The sequence below is a fragment of the Tupaia chinensis genome, unplaced genomic scaffold, assembly GCF_000334495.1.
Source record: "Tupaia chinensis unplaced genomic scaffold, TupChi_1.0 Scaffold000688_1, whole genome shotgun sequence".
NCBI classification, from domain to species: domain Eukaryota; kingdom Metazoa; phylum Chordata; class Mammalia; order Scandentia; family Tupaiidae; genus Tupaia; species Tupaia belangeri.
Window position 1 is genome coordinate 5,619,769 of NW_006160211.1, and position 22,941 is coordinate 5,642,709.

The following is a 22,941-nucleotide window of genomic DNA, read 5'->3' on the forward strand; positions in this document are numbered from 1 at the left end:
CTCTTTCCTACTTTCTGAAGCATCAGATGCCTCTGAGTGTGTAGTCTACCCTCTTTGAGTCATAAAAAGGCATGGTTGGGGCACATGTAATTAAGTGGGAGAAGTGGTGAAAATTCATTCACTCTTCCCTTCTGGGACCTAAATCCATTTTAGCATCCCGCCTGAATCCAGCAAGACATGCCAAAATATTTAAAGTGTGGCATTCTCGTTCTTTTCCATGGGAAGAAGAGTTTATGCAAAGGAGGTGTAGGTCCCTGCAGAGTCGGCAAGAAGCTTGGCGAGAGGTTTGTCTCATTTAAGAAGTAAAGATATTCAGTGGCAGCAAAGATGCTGCCAAGTAAGTTTATTCCATTTTTAGGAAGAGTGGGGCAGGAGTTGCGTTGCTCCTTTAAGTTGCTTTTTGCATATAAATTTCTACATGAGGTTCTCTTGAAAAGCAAGAATGCAAAAGTGGCTTGTTTAAAACTTGACCCTTCAGCATGCCCAAGAACCTGTGAAACAAAGAGTAGGCAATGGATGATTGATTCTGTTCTTACAGGCCCTTCTGACGAGAGATTCTGGCTTGGTTTTTTGGTTTCTACCATACGGGTATCTAGTCTGTACCAGCAGGAGGATGCAGATGGAGTCTACCTTTCTGCAAATTCCTTCAGATGTCAAAAACGTGAGAAGAAAATCCTTTGACTCTTTCATGGATTCCTTAGCGTGTCCTGTAGCCGCATCACAAATGATACTCATGGAAGTGGGGTAGGGAGAGATTCTGAAAGAGGGCAGAGAATCCCCTAAATGTTTGCAAAACTTTCCACTCATTCCTAGGCCATGCCTTAGGTCTGACTAAGCAATAGTGTAAGAACATGGGAATCCGTGTTTCAGTGCTGGAGAGCTTCCAGGTTTTTCGTTTGTTACTAAATGTAAGATTTAGGAGCTCTGATTTAATCAAAATGATTGCTTTTGGTAGCAATTCAATAGAGTTGTCATATCAAATTAATTTTTATCAAGTTTCGTCTGATAGGGATATTCGCCAGCCTGGAGAGTGTGTGTTCACTGCAGTTATGAAAGTGAGGCTAGAGTCACTGTGCAGTATAAATGAGGTCATCTTAATTGGCCTGTTTTAATACTCTGACTATGGGGATGTCAGAGCTCTGGTGAACAAGTGAGTAGTCTGTTAAGCAGAGCTCGTGGTAGAGAGCCCTCACATGTAAGGTTTGAAAACTCAGTTCTTCAGTGTGTCTCACACAGGCACAAACCTTAACCTAAATATAGAAGGCTAAAAAAGAATCTGTCCATGGGAGGGCTCCCTTAAATTAGCTCGGTTAATCTATTCATCTGTGTGTGCTGACTCGTGCCTACACATTGGTGGCCAAATCCAAAAAAAGAAAGCAAGCCCATAGCTCAATACTAGGAAAGATGTAGAACAACTGAGTGTGATCCTGGACAGAGGGGCCACTGAATCCCACACCAGCTTCATATTAGAAAAGAGGTAGGCTGGCTCCTGGAAATGACCTTCATTAATTAACTTCTCTTTCAGACTTTAAAAGTTCCTTTGATATAGTCTGATTTCTCTACCTTTTATGATTATGCTTCATTTTCTTTTTGTTTTTAAATTTTAATTTGCTAGAAGGTACAGGCAACTGCTGGAAAGAGATTGAAATTGAGAAAGCATCCCCCAAAGGGGATGGCCATGGCCTCCATTCTCCTCTCAGGATTCTCACATGTGCCCAGCATGCCCTTCAAGCCACAGGTTCTAGGACTCAAACTGCCATGTGGGATCTTGCTGCCTTTACCACCACACCACTGGCTGGCCCTTTGCTTAGTTTTCAGATCATCTTATGGTTCTGGTTTCAAACTTCAGATGAGATCAGAAGTTCTGTTAATAAGAAGGTATTAACCATTTAGTGCTTTTCAATATTTTTTGATATTTCCATCTTGTCAGGAAATTTCTAGGCTTCCACAAATGTGTTTGTTTTTCTTTTTCTATATATTCAATCACTGTGTATCATTACAGCATACAAAATGGATTTTCCCAGTATGAATATACTGTATATTAGTTCAGTCAAAGATATTATCATACACATTATCATCAACAGACAATTCTCCATTTTTGTGTCCCTTAAATGTTTTGCTTCTTTCTTTTCCCCTTTGATTCCTTCCCTCCCTCCACCCCACTTCCACACTGTCTCTAGTATCTACAGTTGCTCTCCATGCTTTTTATATCTTCTAATCTTTCAGGTTCTGCTGTAGAGTGCAGACATTCCTTATATATTGAGTGGGGACATACAATGCCTCTCTTTTATAGTCTGGCTTGCTTCACTTAGCAGCAAATCTTCACATTCATCCACTTTCTATCAAATGACAGGGTCTCGTTTTTTATGGCTGAGTAGTATTCCATAGTCTATATGTGCTATACTTTTTAAATTCATTCATCTATTCGTGGACTTTTGGGTTAGTTCCATGTCTTAGCAATTGTGAACGATGCTGCTATAAACGTGGATGGGCAAATGTTTTTCCGACTGAGTGTATTCCTATCCTTTGGGTAGATAGGAGTGGAATTGCTTGATCATATGGTAGCTCTATTTATAGGTCTTTGAGGAACCTTTATATTGTTCTCCACAGTGGCTGTACTAATTTACATTCCCACCGACAGTGTGGGAAGAGTTCTCTTTTTACCATAACACTTACTACAACACCTCACCAGCATTTACCATTCTTTTTTTTTTTTTTTAATCTTAGCTATTATGACTGGGTTAGGTGGTATCTCATTATGGTTTTAATTTGCATCTCCTTTATGACAAGGGACGTTGAGCATTTTTTTTTCCATATGCCTTTTGGCTGTTCATATGTCTTAGTTGTCTGTTCAGCTCATTTGCCCATCATTTAATTGGATTGATCTTTTTTTTTTCCAGGTAAGCTGCTTGAGTTCTCTGTATATTCTGGTTATCAGTCCCTTATCTTAGGTGTAGTTTGCAAATATATCCTCCCATTCTGAGGGTTGTCAATTCACTCTAATTATTGGTTAATGAAGCTTTTTAACTTGATGTAATCCCACTTATCTACTTTTTGTATTATTGCCTTAAGAAGTCTTTGACTACTCTGATGTCTCCAAGAGTTACCCCTGTGTTGTCCACCAGTAGTTTTATAGTTTGAGGTCTTAGGTTTACATCTTTGCTCCATTTTGAGTTGACTTTTGTTAACAGTGAGAGAGAGGGGTTCAGTTTCCTCTTTCTGCAGATGGAGATCTAGTTTTCCCAGCACCATTTTCTATGGAGATTTTTCTTTTCCCACTGAATGGTCTGGTGGCCTTTGTCAAAAATCAGTTGGCCATGTGCTCTGAGATTTATTTCTGGAGTCTCATTCTGTTCCATTGGTCTACATACCTGTTTTTGTGTCAATGCAGTGCTGTTTTGATTACCACAGCTTTGTAAAATATGTGTGTGTGTATACACACACAATTATATATTTTTATATATATTTATAGATATATATGATATATAATTTTATGTATATATAACATGTGTATAAATGTATATATATAATATATAATTATGTGTATATATATTATGTATATATAATTTTTTTGGCATTGTCCAAAATATTTTTATTCTTTAATGGAAAAAGCTTTTCATATTCAAATAAAGGGATCACATTAAAAACCTGTTTAAGATACAGCGTCCAAGAACATTCAAGCAGCAGTCAGAGGAGAAAGGTTAACCACCCAGCTTTCTTCCAAATGTTATGTGGCAATCCAATTCACTGGTTACAACAATTCATAGCATTTTCCCATGTTTTCTTGAGAGGCAACAGTTCACCGTTAGGGTGTTTTCAGATGACCCATCAACAGCCACGTCCTGGGTAAAGGCCACTGGTAGTGTCACCTGACTGTAAAGGAGGCTCCTTTACTGCTGAGAAACCCGCTTGCTCCCAAGAGAAAAGCGCGCGAAGCCTTGCTGCAGCTCACAAGTCGTCCTTCCCCAAGTCGTCCAGCTCCACGTCGTTGAGGTCCATGTCATCCTCCACAGGAAGCTTGCTGTCCCTGCTGTTCCTGGGCTCTCTCACGAAGATGGCAGGGAATGCTCCGCCTCCCACAGGTGCTGTAGAGCCACGCCCAAAGGACAGCTCCCTGAGAAACTCCTTAATGTCCTGTTCACCGAAAGACGCTTTCAGAAGGGCGGACTTCGTCTTGCGTGCATTGACGGCTGCCATGGTGGGGTATCCGAACCCTCCGATGCCCAGCGCGCTCTCCAGCTCACTCTGGGCTCCAGTTTGCGGCCACAGCCACCCTCACATTTTCTTTTTGTATTTGCCTGCCAACTTCAGAAGAACTTCCAGGTAAGAATCTCTGCCTGCTGCCCCCATCGAGGATGCGGGGTGCTCCTCACACGTCCTCCTGGGGATGTCCTCGGGGGTGATCTCCTGCAGCTCCGCAGGGGGATGGGCGTTGTCGGAAAACAAATCGGGGCCCGAACCACCATGTCGGATCTTGTCCACCATCGTCGTCCACGGGAGACTCGCCTTTCTGAAATACCTTGATTGTAGGAAATCCCCTGGTCCCAGGTCGGCTGGCCAGCCCCTGGTTGACGTGGCGTCCCCAGCAGCCAGCTTCACTTTCCCCTGCGTCTGCGCTTTCTCCTCAGTGCCGTGGAGGCCCATTCTGGCTCCAGGTTTCTGCAGTGTCCGCACCAAGGAGAGTGAAACTCTACCATCAAGGACATCCTTATCGGAGCTGAAGACTCAGACACGGCTTTCGTACTCGAACTCTCGCTCCTGCCCTGTTTCCCAGAACTGTAGCCGCTGCCCCTTCCTGCCAGGCAGGCCATCCTTTGCGAGCTGGTGCAGGGCACCGAGGGCAGCGTCCACAATGGCCTCACTGGTGCGGCCACCCTGGTAATCTTCTGGTCTGTTTTCGTTGGTTCCAAAAATCTTGATGGTTGGAAACCCCTGGATGCCATACTGACCTCCCAGGGACTAATTTTTTTTTTTTTTTTTTGGAGAGGTTTTTGCTATAGGGCACGTGCGCTCGCCAGAAAGACAGAGAGAGACAGAGACTGAAAGCAAGAAATCGCCCCCCAGGGAGGATGGCCACGCTGCAATCCCTTCTCCTCCATTCTCCTCTCGGGATCTTGGGCACACAAGCACATGCGCCTGGCGTGAGTTTAAGGCACCGGGTCTGGGACTCGAACCACGGTCAACTATGTGGGAGTCCAGGTGAACTATGTGGGAGTCCAGCGACATAGCCATTGCTAACTGCTGATCTCCCCAGGGACTGATTTTTATCTGCACCTGCTGTGCCGACTTTCACAGCATCCTTCTAGGCAGTTGCTGCGTTCTTCCATTCTGCTGTTAGCCTTTGGCAAGGACCACACCGTGGAGCATAGAGTTCTACAAGCCACAAACGATCACTCTGAATGACTTCTTGGTTGAAATTGGACGGAGTTAACTCGATCACGTTGTCGCTGGACGAATGCAGACCACTCACTGCTAGGAAAAAGGTGCAGCTCACTGGTGGGAGCACCAGACGAGCCATGCCCAGTGCCAAACCCCTTGTAGTGCCCACTGCAGTAGCCACCTCACTGTTTTTGTGTCAATGCCATGCTGTTTTGATTACCACAGCTTTGTAATATATGTGTGTGTATGTATACACACAATTATATATATATTTATATATATTATATATAACATGTATATATATGTATATATGTGTATAAATGTATGTGTATATATAATATATAATTATGTGTGTGTATATATATATCTGTGTGTGTGTGTATATATATATATATATATATATAGTTTTTTTTAGAGGCTTTTACCATAGGGCATGTGCACCCACTGGATTGAGAGAAAGAGCCAGAAACAGTGAGAGAAAAAGTGAAAAGTTCCCAGGGGACATGGCCACACTGCAATTCATTCTCCTAGGATCTTAGGCACACATGCACACTGAATTTCAAGTCACTGGGTCAGTGACTCAAATTGTGGTCAGCCATGTGGGAGTACAACAATGTGACCACTATGTCACCTGCTGACTCTTGTAATATATTTGAGGGTTGGGGGTGAGATGCCTTCTACTCCACTCTTCTTGGGCAGTATTGCTTTGGCAATATTGGGTCTTTTATGATTCTAAACAAATTCTGTGATTGTTTCTAAATCTGTGGAAAATATCTCTGGTAATTTGATTGGGGTTGTCTTAAATTTGTAGATTAATTTGGGGGAAATTGACATTTTCATCATATTCTTCCAATTTTGTATCATTTTCGATTTTTTTTGTTTAGTTTTTCCCAGTTTTCCTTATAGAGATCTGTTGACTACTTTGTTTAGGTTTATTCCTAGGTATCTTATACATTTTCTGGCTATTGTAAATGGGATAACTTTTTCAATTCTATCTCAGTCTGGTCACTTTTTTTTTTTTTTGTCTTTGTTGGTGTGTAGAAATCCTATAGATTTTTGTATATTGATTTCATATCCTGCTACTTTGCTGTATTCATTCATCGCTTTCAGGATTGTGTGTGTGTGTGTGTGTGTGTGTGTGTGTGTGTGTATTCTTTTGGGTTTTCTATGTATATAATTATATCATCTACAAATAGAGATAATTTCACTCTTCTTCCCTATTCAAATGTCTTTTATTTTATTCTCTTTTCTGATTGCAATGGCTAGGACTTTCAGTACTAGTAGGTCATCGGGAGAGTCATGACACATTTTTCTATGTTTTCCTGTGCAAAAATGCATCATGACGTTCCCAGCGACCCAATATATTGAAAAGGAATGGAGAAAGCAGGAAGCCTTGTCTCATTATAGGCTTTAGTGGAAAAGCTTTTCCACATTCAATATGATGTTAGCTATGCATTTTTCATATATGGCTTTTATTGTTTTGAGAAATGCCCCTTCTATGCCAGTTTTCCTGAGAGTCTTAATCATAACTGGATGGTTGTATTTTATCAAAAGCTTTTCCTGCATCAATGGATATGATCACATGGGTTTTATCTTTCTTTCTGTTAATATATTGTATTACATTATGGTTTTCCTTATGTTGAACCACTTTGCATCCCTGGAATAAAGCCTGTCTGGTTGTACTATATAATCTTTTTAATGTGTTGTTGAAAAAAATATTTTGTTAAATCTCTTTGTATCTATATTCATCAGAGATATTGGTCTGTGGTCTTCTTTTTTATTTTTTTTTTGGACATGTCTGTCTGTTTGGGGAATGAGGGTGATGGAGTGGAGACTTCCTAAAATGAATTTGGGAGGGTTCCTTCCTTTTGGATCTTTAGAAATATTTTTAGTAGAATGGGGTTTAGCTCTTCTTTAAAAGTTTTGTAGAATTCAGAAGTGAAGCCATTGGGACCTGGGCTTTTCTTTGTTGGGAGGTTATTATGAATTCAATCTCATTGCTTGTTATAGGTCTATTCGGGCTTTCCATGTCTTCCTGATTTAATCTTCGTAGGTTACATGTATCCAGGAATTTGTCCATCTCATCCATGTTTTTTTTGTTTGTTGGCGTATAGTTGCTCATAGTATTCTCTAATGATCTTTTGTATTTCCATTTTGTCTGTTGTAATATTGCCTCTTTCATTGCTAATTTGATTTATCTGGTTCCCTTCTCCCTTCTTCTTAATTAGAGTGGCTAATGGTGTGTCAATTTTGTTTATCTGCTCAAAGAACCAGCTTTTTTGGGTTCCATTTATTTTTTGTATAGTTCATTTATTCTCTATTTCATTTATTCTGCTTGCATCTTTATTATTTCTCTTCTCTTGGCATTTTTAGGGAATTTTTGTTGTTTTTCCAGTTCCTTGAGGTGTGTTGTCTATTTCCCACCTTTCCATCTTTTTCTCATGCACGCTAATTGCTATGAACCTCTCTTTTTTGACTGCTTTCGCTGTGACCCATAGGTTATGGAAACTCATGTACTCATTATCATTGGTTTCAATGAATCTTTTGATTTCAGTATTAATTTCTTCAGTGGTTGCAAAGTCATTAAGGAGTAGGTTGTTTAGTGTCCATATGTTTGTGTATTTTTAAGATTTTTTTCTGAAGTTACTTTCAAGTATAATTCCATCATGGTTGGAGAAGATGCTGGATATATTAATAGTTTCTGTGCCTTAAAATTTGTAAAGGCTTGTTTTGTGCCCTGTCATGTGGTGAGTCTTTGAAAATGTTAGATTTGGAGGTGAGAGAAGGCTTCCACAAATATGTTAACGTCTTTATTTTAATAGATGGTCCAGGATGAGAATGTCCTGAGCTTTCCTCTCTTCAATGTAGCAAACATTTATCAAGAAACTGTAAGACTAAAGATATTTGAATCCCGATTTCCAGAATTAGAATGGCCACAGGGAACATGACAGGATTCAAGGAAGTCTAGAGCTTTGCATTATGCATTTTGCTTCCCCCTGAAGCCAGAGATGCATGTTTACAGTCAACATTGTACTTGCTCGGCCTGATTTCTAGCCACGTGTTCCCCTCATTTTGTTGTCTAACTTGTCATCTACTGACTTTCCATTTCTCTATGGAAGCCAGCTAGTGGAAGACGGTCAAAGAAAGAAATCAAGGAAGGCAAAACAGAAAAGGTATGACATTGGCCCAGAGATAGTAGTCTGTGTGTTAAGGGATTTGTCAAAGTACCCTTGAAGAGCTATTATCAATCCCAGCAGTTACACTACGTATATATCCTAGTATTTGGGTAACTATTGTGGTCGTGGCATTAGAATCCTTATAATTGGGTGGATCTGTGGGAGTTTTGTTTGTTTGTTGTCTTTGAGGGGGTAGTTTGGGGGGTTGTCTTTTCTTTTTTCCTTTTTTTTTTTTGCTATGTTCAGAGAAATGGATTTTATGAATGTTTCTATTTAAAGAGTACAAAACAATAACAACCAGAAAACCAATCCCTATAACCCTAACTCCTCCACACATAGTATTTTAATGTGGTTTATTCCCGAAACTGACTCATTCAACTTTTCTCCTGGAAGTTGTCAGTATGTACGCCTGGTTAATGGAGAAAATCAGCACACTGCCCAGGCCGCACAATGCCATGACTCATTCCTGGCATTTTAGAGGCTTTGTAATGGAAATCATAGTTTCAAGCTTGAGTTCTTACCAAGGGGATATGTGAATATTAATGAAACAAAGCAAAAGTCCCTGAGGTTCCTGCATAACTCTCACCATAGCTTCGGTGTCTGCTTGATGGAATGAAGATTTTTGTGGGGCGGATTGTTCTTCTCCATAACCCACGCATACTTGAATACCACAATATTGTTTTAATTAGTCTTATAAAGCACAGTAAAATATTTGGCTTTGGTGAAAGAAGGAAATTCTCTCATATGTTGGAACTCTTTGGTTAAAAGGACATTTTTGTCTACTGAATTAGTCTCTGGGGGTTAACACTAGTATCTGAATGCTTTTTAAATACTCTCTAATGTCTTGTAGCCAATTCTCTGTCTATCATAGTGGAAAATAAATATCTTCCTTTCTCATTACTAGGTTTGTAGCAGAGTCTCCAGTAGCAAAAGACAAATTTAAATGAAAGAAAAGCATACACATTTATTGAAATATAAGTTTTACATGACATGAGAGCCTTCAGATGCTACCACAAGAAACAAGGCTACTTGGGTAGTTTTATGCTTAGGTTTGGTAGGGTGTTAATACAGAAATATGATTGGAGGATAAAAGGACGTGATCTAGTGGTCATAAGTAGGGGGATCTTAGCAAGGCCTGTTTGCTCAGGTCATTCTTGGTGTCTCTATGTCTTTGAGGAAAAGGATGTTTCTTTCCTCCAGGTAAAGGAAAGGTACGTTTGGAATAAAAGTTTCGTGACCTGCTTCAGGAGAGAAGGGAGGGGAAGGTGAGAATAACCTTCCTGTTTCTACTGTTTTCTAAAATGCCAGGATGCCATATTTTGGGCAATCACTGTCATTATGTGTGGGGGTGTGGGATGAATGGATGGATGGATGGATGGATGGATGGATAGATGGAGGGAGGAAGAGAGAGAAGGAGGTGATGGATCGATGGATGGATAGTCAGTCATCTAAGAAAGCATGGACCATGAAACCCTGGATAATACCAGTCTTTTGTGTTACCTTCTTCTTTTTTTTTTTTTTTTGGAGAGATTTTCACTGTAGGGCACGTGCGCTCGCCAGACAGACAGAGAGAGACATAGAGACAGAAAGCGAGAAATCACCCCCCAGGGGGGATGGTCACGCCGCAATCCCTTCTCCTCCATTCTCCTCTCGGGATCTTGGGCACGCACGCACACGCGCCCGGCGTGAGTTTTAAGCCACCGGGTCTGGGACACGAACTGCGGTCGACTACGTGGGAGTCCAGCGACATAGCCATTACGCTAACTGCTGGTTCCCTGTTACCTTCTTCTTGACTCAAGCTTGTTCCCAAACTTTTTCAAAATATAATTTCCCTTCATTTCTCTTAAATCTTATTTAAGATTTTTAAATAGTAAATATACAAGAAAGAGCAGGAAGAAGTGGGGGAAAACCAGGAAGATAAGATAGTTCTAACCCTTACTTTATTAACTTGAATGTGAATTTTGTGTATGACAAATTTGTGTAGACCTTTGGGAAACCCTTAGTAAGCTGGATTCATCATTCTTGGAGACTGGCATAAGGTCAAATATTTAAAGTTGGTTTTTGGTGATTCTCATATGTCTATAGTCCATTGGACCAGGAATATTATGGAGCTAATTGGAAATGAAGAGAGTGAGCAATATCCTTTCTAACTCAGTTGCTTTTTTCTGATCTGTCTTCTCTAACAATAGCTCTCTGCTACATGCTCTTAAAACACACGTGCTAATATTATGAGGAATGAATTCTATGAAAAAGACTAATCTTTTCTAAAAGCGCTAAAAATACCAATCTGCAACCAAGAACATTTACGTACTTCTCTCTCCAGATGATGCAGATGCCAGGCAACAACTAAATTTCACTGGACACTCTGAGCCCTGTGTGGGCATGGAGGCTTCAGGAATAATGACCTTTAGACAAGGACATTCAGAGTAAATGCCTATGTTACCCCATGCCAAGGATTTAGATGCACCAGCCATTGTTTTCCACATCATCCTTTGGAAGTGGCTGGTGATGGAAGAGGATTATGTATGTTTTTTCATTTGAGGAAACTGAGGCACGAGAGATAACAGCCACAGACTTAGCGCCTAGGGCTATGTCCCTGAGGTCCTGTCTTAGGTGAGTTCTCTGAACTGGCCCATGTTGCATTGCTGATTTCTGCACAGTAACCATCTCATCACCTTGGCCTTATCACCTCCATCTCAAAATGCACAGAGCAATACTTCTGTTAGAGAGTCTTAAAGATTTGATGTGAGTATTCTGTCTGACCTAAGGTAGGCCATGATGAGACGGTGACTTTGAGTTGGAAACACAGTGATTATAGAACAGGTGTGTGTGTTTAAAGTTCCACTGGGACAATAGCCCAAGATCAGGCACTTATTGGCTTATACCTAATCCTCTGCGACCTTCCATTCCCTTACAGCGTCTGCTGGGAAATCTCACAGGCTTGTCTGAGATCACTGTATATTTTTCTATTATGGAAATCTCTTCCTAAGCATCTTGTAGTTTTAGATTAAGAACTATACAGTGGGTACCAGCAGGTAGCATAGTGATAGAGTGCTGGACTTCCATGTAGTCAACCTTGGTTCAAGTCCTGGACCCGGCAGCTTGAAACTCACACTGGGTACATGTGTGTGCATGCCCCAAATCCCAAGGCGAGAATGAAGAAGGAATTGTGGTGTGGCCATCCCCACTGCGGAGTGCTTCCTCGCTTTCAGTCTCTCTGGTGAACTCTTGTGCCCTATAGCAAAGTTCCTCTCAAAAAACAGACAAAAAAAGAACTGCACAGGGAAAAGAAACAGTGTTGGTTTTAATACAAAGGCCAGATCTTCTGTTTGAAAAATGAAAAGTTACTTCTCACAAAATACAATAAAAATTATTAAGACAGTTCATGGCAAGCTGGGCCTTAGTAACAACCACTCACTTTCAATGCATCTGCAGTGGAGTTGCTTCTTGCTAATGTGCTGTACTTTTCAGGCCTGACATTGGGAGACTTAGATTCTGTGTCTCTAGACTGTGAGCAGAAATAATGTTTAGGGTTATAGTGAGGGTGTTAGAACTTCTTGGGGATTTGATTACTTTTTGATATAGCTATCTTAAAGAAAAATTAACTAAATTTAGCCTTACTTGTTAACTATCCTTTCCTGGAAAATTGAAAAGTGACTGTTAGTTGCAACAAGATCCGGACACTTTATAGTTTTCAGAAAACTTGAAGTAACCAGTATCACCAATAGCTAATGAAACAATTTATATTTTTATTTTTCTACTTCAGAAGCTTGTTGCCATGTAGAGTAAAAGAAACCTCATGCTTTTAATCTTTTCGGAGGACATTGCCAGGAAGAGTGTTGTTATTGTTAGATAATCATAATGGTATGTTCTGGAGCCTCTTCTCCCCTCGCCCGACACACCCAACTTACTCACACCCTGCCAGTGGAGCCAGAGAGAGAAGAAGAAAGCAACGACTTATTTGCTTTCAGAATTTGATTCTGTATTGCTTTGGAGACATGCTGGGATTTGCTCTTAAACCATTATTAAATTTCCAGTATCCATCAGGTTTAGATTCCTTTGTAAGAAGAACCAAGAAAACATAGGCGAAGCTGTCAGGCTGTACTGTGCAGACCTTCCTTCCAGGAAGCCTCAGCTTAGCCTCAGCAGTGAGACAGTGAAGTTGCACGTCACTTCACCACACCACCACGAGCCTCAGTTTCCTCACCACCTGCCTCTCCTGCTTGTTGTGAAAATGAGATATCGTAATGGTTGCAAAGAGATTTTACAAACTTGGGGGAAAATTACTCCACAGATGATAAATACGAATAAGACACTACATCTGAGGTTGAGTAGGTAAATGTAATTCTGTGGGTCTACCAATCATGATGTTTGGGGGGGCGCTGGTAAGGTGCCCTTTTTGGAAAGGTTTTTAGTTTTGTTCTTTTTTTTTTTTCCTTTCTATTTTTTAAAGAGAGATTTTTGCCATAGGGTGTATGCACTCGCCAGAGAGACAGAGAGATGGGAAGCTAGAAATTACTCCCCAAAGGAGATGTCCACACTGCAGTCCCTTCTCCTCCATTCTCCTCTCAGGATTTTGGGCATGCACATGTGCCCAGCATGATTTTTAAGCTGCCAGATCTGGGATTCAAACTGCAGTTGACTACGTGGGAGTCCAGCGACATAACCATTATGCCATCTACTGGTCCCTAGTTTGGTTAGTTCTTAATGAAGACCCAAAAGAAAAATAGGCAGGAGACCATTTTAGTGGAGATTCTTAACATTTAAACAAAGGAAGAATTGGTAATCTTCCAAAAAATAAGCAGTAGAAGTAAGCTGTGATAGGCTGCTGTCCCCAAGGGTGGTAAGATTTATGATGATGCAATATCCTGCTTTAAGAGGAGTTATATTGCTATTAAAGAGAGACCATAAAGTAACTGTTATTAAATCATACACTACATGATTATGGGGCTGGCCTTAGAGCATAGGGATAAACATGATGCAGATATACTTGAGGTAGGTGTTCCATTAGAGGGATGTGCGATTCAAGAATCTCTGGGTGAAGAAGCCCTATTTTTATCACACAATATCGTCATTAATGTTCTGGGCCATGGGGTGTCTGCTGCGTGCATGAGAGAATTTTAAGGTATGAATTACAGAGGAACATCTATGAGCTATACTTGCTCCCTCCAATCAGAAAGCAGCAGAGGCCCAGACTCTGGGGCACAGTTGGTAACATATCAGATACAAAGCTGTAAGCCCCAAGTGGACCACAGTTCAAATCCGTGGCCCAGTAGGCCTGTGTGTGCCCAGGATCCTGGTGTGAGCAAGCCCTGTAGAAGGCATTTACCTCCCTCTGCTTCTCTCTCTTTTCCCTCTCTCCCTCCCTCCCTTTTTCATGTCAGTTCACATATTGTAATCATTAGTTTTAAAAAAAATCTATTAGCAGAAGAAGCCAGGGCTTGTTCAATTCCATGTTGGTCCCCCCGTCTCTGCTATTTCATTCTGTTCACTCTATCGCCTCTGTGTCTTCCCAAGTCGTGCCTGTGTAGGAGGGAGTTACAGAAAATAGAAGGTGTTTCCCTGAACTGTTGAGTATCGATACCAATGAGAACCCTGTGAGAACACACCACTGTGTCCCAAGCTGTCAACCAACACCCTCCTTGCACACACCACTGAAAGCTCATTTCATTAATCTCTAAAATTTTCCAGTTCCTCGTAATCCTGTTGATAGATCTTGTTCATCACTGGCTGTCTTTTAAGCATTTACTTATGCCCACTCCAGTTTGTTTCAAAAAGTATTTAAAAAGGAAGTTTCTGAGCCCATAAGCAAACCTCCAAGATGTTCTGCTCTGCATCTGAACTCCGACTGTGGCTACATTCTTTAAAAAAATAAATAGAAAAGATAGTGTAATGGAGGATAAACATGTACCAAATTAAAGCATAAAAGGAAATAATTTGAGACCAAATTCCTATTCGACTAACAACATAGGCCAGCCCTGTTTTTTCAGGCATTCAGTGACTTACGCTTAAGCAATGTTGCCTTGTATGTAATAGGCCTGCTGGAAAGAAAGGAAATGAATGAGCGAGGACAAACACTGCCTCCAGTGCTGAAGGGTAACCAACCTGGATAGCCAACCCTGTGTTTTCCACAGCCAGCGTATTGTTTTCTTCCATTGCTAGCTGCCATGCAGTGCTGCTGTGAGTGCCCTGCCTGGTCCTCAGTCCTCAAGGGACAGAAAGGTGCCCTGGTGCTCTGGCCCTCACAGGCTCTGGCTCCATCATCTGCAAGTCTGCAGAACGCTAAGGGAGTTAGAGACATCTCCTCTCCAGGGTACACCTGAAGGGGATGGATAGCATATAGTTGGCATCTGATGCCAGAAAAACCCTTGGAGAGCTGGCTGAAAACACAGGCTAAAGTGGTGAGGTAGAACCAGACCCAAAGCACAGGACCACGCCAGGTTTAACAAAAATCATGAAAACCCCCATGGCTGTCTCAGAAGACCCTGACGGATGGTGGTGACACCTGAAACCCAACAGAGTCACACGTGTTTCCCAAATTCTTTACTAACAGAACTATATGCAAGCGAGATTAAGGAAGCATGAGACTGGGGACCCGGAATGACCTTTCTCTGTCAAATTCATAACTTTCTATGGCTCTTCATTAAAAATCACTGTTTAGCTTGATTTATTTCTACACCAACATGTAGACTCATCCTCTTCCTCATAGAGTTCTGAAAATACTTGTCTAGCTCCATATTTTTAATCAGAAAATGTCTATTCCTACCTGTGGATTTCCTATTTTATGAAGGAGAAGATAGCACAGGAGTCTTTTTGAAAGCATTAAGTCATGTAGAAACCAACTTGTTATTTTTCAAGGCAAAGGGATTTTCAAGCCCATCGACTGAAATCCAAATTGTTTTATGCAGGAGACATGTCCCCAGGTATATCAGGTAGGCACAGTTTTTAGTGAGTGAGGGACATGTAAGATCATCTATATGGGGTCCCTGAAGCCAAAAGACTCACAGAAAAGGGAGTTTTAAATCCAGGTAAAATATTCACATTAAAAAGAGAATTTTCGAGAGCAGCAGATGGAGTAATGGTTATGTCGCTGGACTCCCACATAGTTGACTGCAGTTTGAGTCCTGAACCCAGTGGCTTGAAACTCATGCCGGGCATATATTTAAGGGCATGCCCAAGATCCCAAGAGGAGAACGGAGGAAAAGGGATTATGGTGTGGCCATCCCCTCTGGGGTGCGATTTCTGTCTTTCTGTTTCTCTGGTGAGCGCATGCACCCAATAGCAAAAAGGTCTCTTTAAAAAAAATAATTTTCAAAAGTCAACCCTTTATTGGCTCAGATAATAATAGAAAATCAGGAGTCAAGAAAAGGAGGAAGGGCCCAGCTGTGGTGGTTGTAGGTGGGAGGACATTGTGGTATTGGGGCCCATGGGAAGGCCCAGGGTTTGGATTCTGGGTCAGCCTGAGCATGCCTGGTGTGCTCACAGCGGCGCATGATCCTGGCTGCTGCAAGGCTTGTAGAGGGTTGTAGCGTGGAGAGAGACTGTCCAGGATACCTGTCTCTGTGTCTCTCTCTCCCAAGAAATAAACACGCTTTACAAAAGCGGGGGTGGGGGGAAGAAAAAGGAGAATGATTTTAAAGTCAGGCCTGATTTTCATTTATATGTAGTTATCTAACAGCCCCTCTTGTGCCATCCCATGCATAAATTACTCAGCTATTAGGGAGAAATTTTTTTTTTTTTTTTTTTTTTTTTAGAGTGCCACCTTAGGGGTCACTAATTTATTTAGCCAATTAACCAACATTCCTCAAAAAGCTTCCTCTGTATGCCAGTAAATATTTACCAAGTTAGTGACACTTTAGATGGCACCCCAGGATCTCCTCGATCCCCTTCCTAAGAACGAGCAGTTATTTTCAGGAAATGGATTACTCACTTGTGGAACAAGACCAACACCAGGATTCTCAGTTTCAACATACTTTAAAATGCAAAAGAGAACTTTCTGCCTCAAACTTGCAAACCTTTTCCAGATGGACTGAGGGTGTCAGCACAGCACCCTGCTCACTGGGGCCGGCTTAACCTGGGGTGGGCAGATGGCCACAACACATAGCTCCCGCCCTGAGCACCAGGAAGGTTCATGGCTGTGCACTTGTGCTGGGTTGCTGATAAGAGGTGATCCCAAGTGGCTACCCTGTTTCCATTTGCCAAATACCTATAAGAAACAGGGGAACTCTCTTAAAAGGCCCAAATACACACAGCTGAGGTGCTGCCCCCTCCCCGTATTGCTGTTCCTGGTTTCACTTCTCTGCTGCAGCTGCCCACAGCTGTCTGGGAAGCTGGGCTAGGGGGGCATTGGCAGGAGTGCTAGGGGATGGGTTCACGTGCTCTCTCCTTCTAGACCTGGACCTTTGCCCAAGTAGCCATGGCCAGGTAGTCAGTAGGCCTGCTCTTTGAAGCTGTTGACTTGGGGTGCCTCCAGGGGGGACCCTGGAGAGAAGGCAGCTGAGCACAGTAGTCCAGGTACCAAGGTTTAAAGGAGATGTGACGTGCATCCAGAGAAGGGTGGCCAGGATGTCTCAGGGCCTAGGGGTCATATCATCTAAATACTATCTAAAAAAACCTATTTTTTTTTAAGCCTATAAAAGATTTAAAGGTAGGGGGCTGTCTTGTGAAAGGGATTTATTTTTCTGTATTTTTTTTTGTGGTTAGATATACATAAAACTTACCATTTTAACCATTTATAAGTACTTCTATGGCATTCATTCCATTCATAGAGTTGTGTGTCTGTCGCCACTATCATTTCTAAAATTTTTCAGCATCTCAAACACAAACTCTGCACTCATTAACTTCTCATTTTCCTTTCCCCAGCCCCAGTCTATTTTCTGTCTGTGAATTTGACTAAGTCTAGGAACCTCATCCAAGTTGAATTGGTTGGCAGAGTCATGCACTCATATTTCAGTCAACGATGGGTCATGTATGCGGTGGTCCCATAGATTGTAATAGGCTGTATTATCTAGCCTAGGCATGGAAGGGCGGATACCATCTAGGTGGAAATACGCTGTGACGTCCACACGATGAAATTGCCTAACGATGCACTTTGCAGAACGTATTCCCATTGTTAAGCCATGAATAACTGTATTCATCCTTTTGTGTCTGACTTAACTCACTTAGTATAAAGTCTTTGAGGTTCATCCATGTTGTAGCATGTGGCAGAATTCCCTTGTGAAGGCTGAATGATATTCCATTGTATGTATATCCCTTAGTTTATCCATTTATCTGTCAATGGACATTTGGGTTGTTCCTCCCTTTTAGCTAATGCAGATAACCCACCTGTGAATGCTGGTTTACTGATATTTGATTCTAGATTTATTCTTTGTGGCTTCAGAAAAATTGATCTTAATTTAATGGGTAGAGTTGACCATGGCTTCTATCATCTCAGCCTCCCTTAACCCTCATGGCTGGGAGTAGTCTAGTCTGTGCCATCAGGAGGTATCTGGTGGTAAGGATGCTCACACGTACAGGGAAGACCTCGAAGCTTCCGAGGCCCCTTCCATCTCCAGAATCCTGTGATTCTCAGGCAGATAGGGTGTGCATCCTATGGGCAACATGTGGAAAAAAACAAAGTGCTATCAGATCAACTCCAGTTTCCAGAGGAAGAGAAGAGGGAGGTGAGGTGGCACATTATCTGCCAGTCAGGAGGCATGACTTGCTAAACTATCTCTGGTCTGACTTGAGCTCAGTGGCCAATGCTGCTGTGAAGCTCATACAAAGGTTCCATATTGTCTGGGAGAGATCTTTCCAGAGTCCACAGGGAGCTTTCTTGCACTCTAGCCTCCTGCGGGGAGAGTGGTCATTACAGTTTCCTCAGCACAATACTCTCATGTCTACCCAGGAAAAGGGGCTGCCCCCAGGACAGCTATCTGAGCCCTATTCTCCATGCAGGTGATGCCAAGTCCAGGTCAGGGGTGAGATTGCTGCACTGGGGAGTTCAAGGGTGAACGTCAGCCGAGGTGAGGATACCCTGGGCTCCCACACAATTAGCTTCACTCTGTTACAGTTGGGGGGGGGGGGTTCTTATCATTAGTCACTGTTTGCGGTGGGGGGGGGGGTTTCTTATCATTAGTCAGGGAGGCCTTGCCAGAGAATTCCAGTATTCCCGAGCGGGTTTAATTGTGGGTGATTTCATTCTGTCCTTTTTATGTCGAAGCCAGAGGCTTGCGTCATATAACAGCGAATTCAGGGAGATTTTTATTTGCATGTGAATCATAGCTTTTCCAGCTGAATGTCACTTACTTGGAATTTTTGTCTGATTTTGTTTTTGTTTTTGTCTCTTGGTGTTTTTCCATCAGGCTCTTTGGCTAACCAGAAAAAAAAAAAAAAATAGGGGAAGGGCTCAATCTGACTGAAGCAGGGTTTGAGTTGGCAATTCAAAAAGGAGAGTATTATGAATGTGAAAAAAAGAAAACGGATGCTTTATTTTGCTTTGAGGGAAGGACCCAAGCCAAGTCAAATTGAGAGCTCTAATTTGGGAATAGTGTTATTACAGGTCATTGGGAGTTGGTTACGCGCTAAATTGGGAGGCCAGTCACATGAGGAGGCAGCGAAGGCGGATCACATGGGGGGCAGTTGGGGCTCTTTTACAATGAAGTTTTATTTTATTTACTACGTGGCTGAAACGTACATTGCTGAGAAACTAAGTCAACTTATCGGCTTGTAATTGCTCCCTATTCTAGCCCATCAGTTGTTTTATAAATGAGCTAGTTCTTCCAAGCTGTGTGCTTTCTGGGGCTTTATTTCAGGTACTGGAATCTGTTCTGTGATTAGTGGGGCAGGTCATGTGCTACAGGTTACATACCTGCCCTTTACCTTCATATCTTATCCCAAAGGGCTGGCTTCCTTTGCCAAAGACTCTAGCCGTTTTAGACCCCCATGGTCAAGATGTTCAGATAACTTTTAAAATTACACTCACACATAACCAAGTGATAAATTCTATTTTTTTTTTTTTTTATCTTCCATGGTACTGACTAAATGAAAACAAGATTGATCCTGCCCCACCAGGGCAATTTGAAGTATTCTTCCTATTCCCAAACTGCAGACTTTGGACATTCTTGGCCTCTTCAGGAGGACCAGGAAGGGTCATGTGTGGTAAACTGCTGATTTTTCTTAAAGCATCACAGTTGGCAGTCTTGATGTCTATAGTCCCGATTAGGAGGTAGGTTTGAAATTAAAAACAAACAAACAACAACATGCCATAAAAGAATATCTAAAATTCAGTTACTTCATTTCCGGTGCAAACAAGCTGTGCTCATGGTCCTAAATGGGGCGAGTTACTAAGTCGGTGACATGGTCTGCTGGTGCTGCCGACGCATGTGGGCCGGCGATGCTTGTGATCGGTTAGGAATGGAAGGTGTGTGGAAACTTTCTATAAAAGGCAGCCGAGGCCCCTGGACAAGGGGTCAGGGAGCTCTTGCACTGTTCACGGTGGCACCAGGGTATTACTGCATAGTGGGCAGATTTCTCCGTGGACTCGTCTTGCCCTAAGTGTTACATTGGCTTTGTGGAAGAAGGACAAGGGCTTCAGGAGAGGTGTAAGGTGTGAGCAGGTACATGGAGGGAGCTCATTTCAGGGCCACATGTCCCTGAGCAGGGCTAGACTGCTCATGCCTTCCCAGGCATGGCCCTCTGTGGGTGACACCTCTGACATCACAATACCCTCCCGACACTCAGTAATAATGAGCTGTGCCCAGTGGACACCAGAGGAGGGGAGAAAAGGAGGAGGACAAAGTGGAGAGGGAGGAGATGGAGCAATCCCTTATGTGATACTTCCAGCAACTCACACGTTTTTCACGTAACATCTGGTTCAACTGTAATGTGCTCAGCTCCACACAACCTGTACAGCGCCTGTGCCCTCCCCACCAAGCCCAGCAAAATATTATGGTCTTTGAATCGAGAGAATTTTGCTCCTGTTGCTGCATGTCTTGTAGTTCACCGTCACATCAGTGAGTTGAAACTTCACCACTCGGCTCCCTGGAGCGACTGCTTAGAGGTATAGTTTCCGGCCTCTCCCACCTCTCTGCAGGGCCATCTCAACCCCTCCTCCTTAGAGCAGCCCTGAAGGGGACCACAGCGTGGCAGTTTGTGAGGGTGTGAGTCTGTGGGAAAGATGCTTTGAAGCTGAAATTCTCATCTTCATTTTATTCATAAGATACCCCAAGCCTGGCCAGACTTCGTTGTTCTTATGGTACTCTTAAAACCAAAATGGTCCGTATTGCGGCTTCCCTGTCTCTCTTCTGAAGGAGCGATCACCCATTTTAACTGGCTAGGTACTATAAATAGAAAATCTGAGATATCAGCCCTGTCCTAGAAATATTATAACAATTTGCTTGCTAATTGTTGGTTATTTTTATTCATCTAACAACTTCCTTTTAAAAATAGGTCCTTGCCATTCTTTGAATTGATTCCTCCTAGCCCTCCTCCTGGTAAGAAATCATTTTTTACACCTGGGTTCACATCGGCGTTACCAAAAGCTGGAAATGGGAGACCACGGTTCTCTTAGTTCTTTCTACCAGTGGTTCTCTACCCTACGCCTTGATCTGAGTTTCCCGGAGACCTTGTTAAACACAGGAGTTTCTGGCTTGGGAGATCTAGGGAGGGTGCCCCCACTCTGCACATCTAACAAGGCCCCAGGTGTGCCCTTCTCCACATTTTGTGAATCAGTGCCTACAGATCCCCCACCCTCCCAGAAGAAAGCCCCGTGGAGTAGCCAGGTTTTGTAGATGATGGTGATGTCTGACAATTCCAGAGCACTCACAAGGGGCCAGATGAGGCTATTTTTTTTTTTCACACAAAGATTAAATAATAATTAAATACTACAATTTTATGAGGGATCCCATTTTCCAGATGAGGAAACCAAAGTTCAGAGTGATTAAGTGTGTTGCCCAGGTTCCCACCACCAACTCGGTAGATCTGGGATTCAAGCCCACACAGTGAAGTCAAGTCCGTGAGGCTCTGATTCACTTGGCCTTCCTTTCCTTTCATTTTCCCTAATTTCCTTAAAGCACTTGATCCTCCTACAGTTCTTAGAAGTGAACACCTCAGAAAGGTGCCTCCACGACAACCAAGCACAACTTAGGAATTTACAAAGAACTCTTGGGAGCTGAGTCTCCAGGCGACCTGGCCACCTCACCTGCATGCTCACATGTACATTGAGGCAAGAGCAGGGGGCTTTGCAGAGCAGGACCCCTTCGCCATGCAGGAGGATATTGGGCATGTGGCCTCGGGAAGGCCAAGGGAAGGGAACTGGCATGAAGAGACTGGAGTGCCCATCCATGAAGAGGCCAGTGCTCCTTTCTGCTGGGGCCTCAGCATCCCCTCACCATCCTGCTCTGCCCTGAAGGGTTCAGCTGTTGATACTCAGCACCCTAATCAGACAGAGAAAGCCGAGAGAAGCAGGTCACCTGTGTCATCAGTCATACTATAAATTGTGTGTGTCTTTTATCAATTCTGGTCTAGCAAACCTGTGTGATCAGCATTGACCTAGGCACAGGAGTAGGAGACGCACTGCAGCAGGCACTGTCCTTACCCTGAGGAGCCATTGGTCTGGTTGCAGAGTGTCACCGAGTGTGTAAGTCATTGAGCTCCACTGTGGTAGAGAGAAGGCAGTGAGGTAAACAGGATTTGGGGAGGAACGTGGGTTCCTAGACTGTATCTTAGATGATGATGTGAGCAGGAGGGAGAGGGCTGGATGTACACAGGGTATGTCATGACAGATAGCAATGATCTCTTTGAACATTGAAACCGCCACAGGTTAAGTCTCCGCTGGTATAGTCATCATGAAATAAGCTGTATTTTTCGGCTAAATAATGCATTGGATGCTGGCTGAGATCTGTTGGGGATTCTGGGATGCTTCTGAAAATGGGTTGCACTCCTTGGGCTGCCTATTGGTTCTAGAAATGGAGGCTTCACAGTATCTCTACCACTCTGGTTTGATTATCCCCATATTCTTTATATTACAGACATTTCTAGGATTGCCAAGTTTTCTTTCTAGCTGTGTGAGACATCATGCCCCTCACTAAAGAGGACAGGCTCTCACATCAGGCCATATATGTTGACAGGAACTGAAGATAAACATCTGATGGGCTAATAAGCACCCATCTCCAAAGGTGGTGGAATAAAGCTGGGTTAAAATAAAATGGTAGACCTCTGCTGTCACCCCCAGCATGGGACCAGTGTGGCTTGAGATTAGCTTTGTCTTTTTCCTCATGAGGGGCCATGCTCCCTAGACTGGGAGTAAAGACACAGGAGGGCGGGCAAGTGGTCAGAGTCCCTGGTGGCCCCTCACTGCCTCCTGCAAAAAGTTTAGACGTTTCCAGAGAGGCACTCTTGCCAGTCT

The 22,941-nt window shown here is 42.8% G+C and overlaps 1 protein-coding gene and 1 pseudogene across 7 annotated transcripts in view; one reads left to right on the forward strand and one right to left on the reverse strand.

Annotated features, from left to right (window-relative positions):
* SAMD4A (sterile alpha motif domain containing 4A) overlaps positions 1 to 22,941 on the forward strand; it is a 259,702-nt gene that overhangs the window by 121,765 nt on the left and 114,996 nt on the right. The window contains exon 1 of one of the 7 annotated variants that reach the window (XM_006160564.3): positions 20,293 to 20,595. The exons of the other annotated variants lie outside the window; for them this stretch is intronic. The gene's annotated coding sequence lies outside the window, so the exon portion shown is untranslated. Of the gene's footprint in view, positions 1 to 20,292; positions 20,596 to 22,941 lie in introns of those variants that run through there. 7 annotated transcript variants of the gene reach the window in all.
* On the reverse strand, positions 3,573 to 5,518 carry LOC102502751 (protein disulfide-isomerase A6-like; annotated as a pseudogene).